The sequence below is a fragment of the Electrophorus electricus genome, chromosome 4 (genome assembly GCF_041902795.1).
Source record: "Electrophorus electricus isolate QZ-2024a chromosome 4, ASM4190279v1, whole genome shotgun sequence".
Classification (NCBI taxonomy): Eukaryota; Metazoa; Chordata; class Actinopteri; order Gymnotiformes; family Gymnotidae; genus Electrophorus; species Electrophorus electricus.
This window is the reverse complement of record NC_137500.1, coordinates 23409836-23415569: the sequence shown is the minus strand read 5'-3', so window position 1 is coordinate 23415569 and position 5734 is coordinate 23409836. Positions and strand designations below refer to the sequence as shown.

Genomic DNA, 5734 nt, shown 5'->3' with positions numbered 1-5734 from the left:
GCACTTCACTACCACATGAATAGAAAGCTTTTAGCTTGGTTGTAGGTGTGTGTGTGCCCCACTGCTAGGCGCTGGGTCCTTGGTACAGGTATCCGCAGGCCGCCTGTCTGGGAGTTGTACTCTCATCAGCACTCTCAATCTAACATGGGCAATTTAAAGACAACAGAAACGTGCCCTTAGGAATGTCAGGCAGCTGGCGTCTTTGACCTGCTGGAAGGTTTATCGGTGTGCTGCTACCTTGATTTTAGCAGACACTCATAACGGACTAGAGTGTGGGGTTTAGCTAATTGTTTTCCTGACATTTTGCTCATCTACCTCATGAAAAGGAACACCATTATATTGGTTGGCTGATGGACAGGATTAACAGCTAACATACAGTTTGGTATTTAGACCCAAACCAAAACAAAAAATGCTGAACCTTGGACTAATCGGTCCAGCAATCATCAGTGTTAAAGTCATTTCACAGAGCGTCTTGAAAAATCGCATGTGGAAGTTGTGCTGGTTTTTCGTTCTTCACACCAGTGCCCTGAGTCTTGCTCCAGGGAACATATTCAGACATTTTGGTCAAACAGTATGTTCAGACATTCATCCATAACATGATGTCCCAGCCATAACTGCGCAGGGCCCACATAGTCTGGGAGTTCCTTTTCTTCATGGTCATAGTCTGCCTGCCAAGGAAGAGGCCTACTAGGGTGTAAATGATTAAACCTCCTACCTGTTTGACTGCCTCAGTCTGTATCCGTAGAGTAATGGTGTTAGCTGAATCACAGAGAGGGCTGGACAGTTAGCACTCCTATAGAATTCAGAATTCAGACATTGGACTTGTGTTGTTTGTTGTTATTGTTTTGTTTCTTTTTTAGACATTTCATTCGGCCTCTACCTGGCTGCATTAGTACGTGTCCATGAGCTAAACCGTGTAAGTGTGTCTTATATATTATTATTTTTTTAGTTATTTTTGCTATTGGACATAATTATTGATTATTGAATTATAAGTATTGATATGTTAATTGCATCTGATGAATTTGAATTTAAAACACAGGTGATAACTTTTTCAGCATGTCATGGACAGGGAAGAGAAGCAGTGGCGCTTGCTCTGGTTGCCTCTCGACAACTGAAGTTTGATGCGCTAAAATGCTGTTTTAATTGTCATGCTGCCAGAGCAAAAGAGAAAAAAAGAAAAACGATTCTTCTACAAAGCCGGAGGACATTAACACAGTAAGACAGCAACCTGTCAGGTGAAACCATCTGGAGATTAGCACAAAACCTGCCTGGCCTCACAGTTACTGTTTAGGTGTCTGTAAACCCCTGCAGTAAATATCATATATAGCAGTATCATGGCATATATAATATGGATAGCATAAGCTGCACTCACATAGTAGGAGTCATCATGACGCAGTAGGTCATCCTTCACACACAGCAAGCAGAGCTGCCAGAGTTTTCGTTCTCAAATAATCAATATCCCTAATTCACTCGAAAGCAGCATGACTCATTCAGAAACATTCCAGTGCCACTTCCACTCTGTATCACGCAGAGTGCTTTTGCTGGGAAAAGTTCTCGCACTGCACCTTTCTCAGTGTTGTCCTCATTGTGGTTTTTGCTACAGTGGAGATGCCATCATGCCACCACCGTGTGTGTCTGCACCATTCGCCCTTAATGAGGTGACCAGAAGGAGGCAGGTCACCGAGAACCCCTGGCAGGTACAGAGGTGTCGGCCACGGAGACGTCTTACCTACACATCTCACCTGTGGTGTGGAGGCCAGATGAGAGTGGAAAGAATATTCCACCCACAGGACTGGAGCACAAGCAATGATCTTCACGATCGCAGGCCTGCGTGGGCGGGAGTGTTTGACGACTTAACACGCTACCCTACTGGTGGAACATAGGTTACCATGGTAACGCGCGGACTCTTCACTTCCACCTCTCTCTGAAAACAGGATTTCGGCGGCAGATAGAGAAGAAAGAATGACGTGGGGTTTGGAACATGACAGATTTGTGAGGGAAAGAATGTAGCACTGTTAGACAGGGGGTTGTGAAAAAGGTAATTGGCTGTGGTTACTCATCTGGAGATTTAGAGGAAAAAAGTTTCCACTGAGGGGGACAAATGTCCACATGATTTCTCCCTCGCCTCACGTCTGGCCTTGGTGCTTATGGCCGGAAATGTCTGGGACCAAATGACATGGATTTTTCACTGTTAGTCCTCTTTAAGATTACTTGTATCTAGCAAGCAAACTATGTAATACTGTAGGACTACAATCAGTGTATTTAAGAGGCCCAGACACATTTCAGGGAAAAATCTATTTAAACTATGAATTCCATATTTTGCATTAGCATAAGTCTTTTAAATTGATAGTAGGTGAACATCCATTTAGAACCAGGATGCCCTGTTGTTCACACTAAATGCATCCACCCTAACATCTCCAAATGATTCCCACACCTGTGTCTGCAACATTCATTTATTATACCAAAGAGTACCAACAGAATACAGCTAATATAAACGATATTACTTGCACAACCTCTGAGTTGTATATTGCCATGCAAACCCCCACATGAAGACCTATATTAGTCTATGTAAATCACTAATGCCTCCATTATAGATCTGCCCTCCCATAACCTGGTTTCATTACAGATCCTCAGATACGTTCCCGTGGATAGAGGGGGGTGGGGGGTGGGGTTTGGGGATGACTGTAGACTGAAGAGGTCTGCTGTAAACGAATCAAATGCAAGTAACATTTAAAGGGGCAGACCGGGCTCTGAGCTCGTTTGGCTCTGGCTGCCAGACAGCTGCGTGTTACAAGACAATTTAGTTTTAATGAGCTGGCGGGATTCGGGCTGACCGTCACAGCCTCGGGTCCTCTTTCATTCATGTTACATGAGCTGCCCAGAGAGATACTATATTCATATTCATTATACTCTATTAATATTCATACAGCAGCTATTATGGGGACCAAGAAACAGTATTACCTCACTGTTAGACAAACGTCTAAGGTAAACATGTACAGTATGATTTATGGAATCTAAATGGCAGACTTTAATGGCCTGACCTCACCTTTGTAACCCCTATTAAACACACATGTAATAATTCCTCTTCATAACCGTTCCACATATAAGGCAACATCGTACGTGTCAGAAACAAAAGTGATTTAATTACATCATTTTCCCCCCAGTTCAAATACTGAATCAATAGCACATTAACAGCACTACATCCAGGACATGCGCCTGCAAGTGAATCTGATCCGGCTCATGTGAGACTCTAGCCTATAGTATAGATGCTAATCATTCGAAGAGGCCTTCATGTAAGGAAAAGACAATGGCAGCTAAAAAAAAAAAGAAAAATACACTCCCCGCCTAAATGACCCTTCTAGGACTCCATCAAAAGGCAGACAGCCAGCTAACAGTCTCTGAGCAGTCTTGTGCAAATGAATATATCCCTAATTGGACGCTACCCACAAGTTGAGTGGCTATGGTGTGATATATTTTGAAGTTGTAGGTTAGGAGGGTCATAAATACTCATATGACCATTGTTTCGAGATGAGGTCACTGTTACGAGTTGAGGTCGTTTGTAGCAATCTATCCCTCGCTCGCTCTATTTGGTTCCTCACTTAAATCCTAATTATCACTTATATTATATTAACAAAACCATTATAAAATAAGAAAGGTTACCGGTTACATTCTTGACTACTAATCAGTTTTCAGATTGTTGAAATTGAGCCAAGTTAAAGTCTAAGTTAATTTTCCAAAAATATTCCCCCTAAGACATGAAAGCGTTTCCACACTAGACACTGATGTTGGTAATGAGGGTCTAGATGTTATTAACCACATATGTGTTCAAAAACTGCAGGAATATGTATACAGTAGGTATAATTATTCACTGGGAACTTTGCAATGGTTAAGTGTCTCCCTTATTGCACACTAGCTCTACAGACATGGGAAAGTGTCACTAACAGCTTTTCTTTGATGTATGTGGAGTAAACAGTCTGCCACACGCAGTGTGATAGGAGGAGCCCTGTAACTGCTATTGCTCTGCTTGGAGCCTGGAGAGCTCCAGTCCTTGGAGACTCTCAGTCAGTCCAAACGTTCACTCTGTTCCAGCTCCCGATCCACAGTGAGCCAGGTAATCAAGTGTTCTGGTAGTGCCTGATTAGCCTGTACAGCATTTATGAGGGGCCAGAAGAAGACAAAGTCCTTCTCTGGCTGGGGGCCCCCAGGGACGACTGGCTTGAGGACCTCTGCCCTAGGTACCGATCAGATTCTATCGACAAGGTCAGAAGGAATTTTTGGGCTCTCCACTATGAATTTAAATGGGATTTAAATGAGTCATACTATTTGTGTAAGGGAAACACTTTACATGTGGGAGTTAACTAAATGTCCTTATTTTTATTCATGTACCTCAAAATGCATAATTACTTAATGCAATAAATGCAATAAAGCACTAAGTTATTTTCATGTACCTTTTTGACTAGACAAATTATCTAGGTGATCATACAATTTCTATTATAATGACAACATATATTCTATGCTCTGTCTTTAATTAAGGCTTTTACAATTAAACATCTTAAATGTTTTTCAGTTTATTCAACTTGAGTAGCTTGGAAATCAAACACTGGATTCTATGATTTTATCTAAATGATTTCCATTGATTTATTACACTTGCATTAAAGCAGTGTTAGATAAGATCACTGGAAAAACCAGGGAGCAAATGCTACTGCTATCATTTTTTCCACATCAAATGTAAAAGCAAATTTAGGACATATTGTGTAGATTTGGGCACAAACTGCCAAGATCCCACCAAAGGTCTCAAGTCAGGTTCCCAGTCCATCCAGACTCCCAGCCTAGACAGGTTCTATCCAGTCAGTTTCAGCCCAGTGATCCCACTAAAGTTTGCTAAGACTCACACAGCTGACATAAGGAGTATGCTCAGAAATAGGTATTGATCGCAGTGATTTTGTATGGGTGAAACAAGATGCTAAATAATGAAATGCAAATACAAGGGAGCTCAAACTCAAACATTCACTGACTACCTAGAAGACACTGTTTGATAGGACTTGTTCTCAACAGCTACTGATTATAAAACAGCTGGTATAAATAAATAAATTATCAATAAGCCATACTGTTTACACATTTCACTTGATTGTTTTAGTTAATGATTATTTTAACTAATGATTTGGTCAAATATTTCACACTAAATGTGTTGCTTAACTAAAGGTGAAAACCGTTTAATGTTTTAGTGTTTTGATGGTTTTTTTGTAACATGGATAGATTTTTCTAGATTAATTCAATACATATATCACATGTGCACTGTTTAATATTCTCTAACTTCAGTAAGTCCAGACATTCCCATGGAATGTCATGATTTATCTTTCAATTATATTTCTTCTGTGGCATTTATTGCAAAGAATGCATTTATAAGTACACTTAAAGTATTTTGGAGTTGTTGCACTCTGCTTTCATGCGTCCATCATGTGAACATTTGGAGTTTTGATTTTTGATTTTTGATTTTTTCTCCAGTGCAAGGGCTAGTTGTTCTCGTTTGATGTAGTCAGTCATCTCTCTGATCTTCAGCATTGACCATCACTATGTATCACTCAGAAGCTCCACTGCCTATCAGGTGTTAGCCTTCGAAAATGAGGCCCACACCTTTCAGTGGTGATGACCTAAGGCATCTTGCACAGGCTGTAAAGGATCAAGCTATGCTGAACCAACTAATCAGTTCCGTTGTTTGGCTGTGCAGGGCCTG

At 41.0% G+C, this 5734-nt stretch overlaps 1 long non-coding RNA gene across 1 annotated transcript; it reads left to right on the top strand.

The window, feature by feature from the left end:
* The first annotated feature begins 480 nt into the window (after window positions 1–480).
* On the top strand, window positions 481–2540 carry LOC145657364 (uncharacterized). Its single transcript, XR_014122987.1, has 3 exons — window positions 481–916; window positions 1056–1215; window positions 1604–2540. It is a non-coding gene; the product is annotated as an uncharacterized LOC145657364 (long non-coding RNA).
* The last annotated feature ends 3194 nt before the right edge of the window (window positions 2541–5734 follow it).